This window comes from Triticum dicoccoides, chromosome 1B (genome assembly GCF_002162155.2).
Source record: "Triticum dicoccoides isolate Atlit2015 ecotype Zavitan chromosome 1B, WEW_v2.0, whole genome shotgun sequence".
In the NCBI taxonomy this organism is placed as follows: Eukaryota; Viridiplantae; Streptophyta; class Magnoliopsida; order Poales; family Poaceae; genus Triticum; species Triticum dicoccoides.
This window is the reverse complement of record NC_041381.1, coordinates 365,899,041-365,900,298: the sequence shown is the minus strand read 5'-3', so window position 1 is coordinate 365,900,298 and position 1,258 is coordinate 365,899,041.

Sequence of the window (1,258 nt, the reverse complement as noted above, 5' to 3'; positions counted from 1 at the left end):
TCTACATGAAAAAGTACCGCATTTTCATAAGCTTTCCAACGCCATATCATGTGCCTCAATTGGTTTAGCCGTTTAGAAATGAAATCGAAAATACGAACTCGGCTGTTCGGTTTGTGAAATTTTACGATTTTCTAAATTACTCTTTAACCGTAGGGAATTAGAGAAAACTTTCAACATGTGGATGGAGCGGTTTTGCATCAGCTTTCCAAAGCCATATTACTTGCCTCATACTGATAAACGGTTTAGAAATGCGATCGAAATTACGATTCACGGTTTTTGTGTGAAGAAAAAACGGTTTTCAAAACTGCTCTTAAACCGCTTACATTTTGCGAAAAATTTAACTTGGGTCATGGTACTCGTGTCCATAGCTTTCCAAGGGTATATAGCAAGCCCTATTTGGGCAATGTTGCGGGAAGTTCAACCTAGCACAGGGGGAAGTTCAGGTCGAACAACTCAGGCAGTAAAATCGCAAAAAACGCGAGTTCTTCACGACCCGAGTGCAAAATCCACCTTGAGTGAGATTCCTATCTAAAACGAGTATTTAGTTGCTAAAAATTGTTTGAAGATTACACTTACATCACATGGAACACGACTAACCAGAAAAACTCGCGGTAGAAGGCACGATTGCGAAGATAGCCCGAAGGTCGGGTTCGTACAGAGAGAAGTTCAGGCGCGCGTACAAACAAAAATACGTCACAGAAGTTCAACGTGAAAACAACATGAAGTTCAACTACTACGCTGAATGAATTTCAGATGAAAAACTTTTAAAATCGCTGCGAGTATGAAAAAATGATCAACACGGGAAAGTTGTGTGTTTACAACAGCTTTCCATCGGTATATCACTTGCTCAATTCCGGTGCGTGGATGGAGAGCTAGGAGCAGTGGATAGAGATATACGAGCAAAAAAAAAGCACGTGGAAAACAGAGTGAAGTTCAAGTACACGTGTCGAGAAGTTCAGGTTCTTCACGCGGTGCATTTTCGAAGAATCAGTTTCGTGATAAAGGCAGAACGAATGATCTCGCCATTTTCGCAATTACTTGAAAACGGCTAGGAATCAAAGAAAACCATCAACATGAAAAAGTTTCGCATTTTCCATAGCTTTTCAGCGGTATATTATTTGCCCCATTCCGATAAAGTATGTAGAAACTATGCCAAAAATACGTTTTAGCCACTTTCCAATTTGACTTAAAACTGTAAATAATTATGAGAAACAATATATACAAAAAAGTTTCGCATTTGCTCAAGCTTTCCAACCTC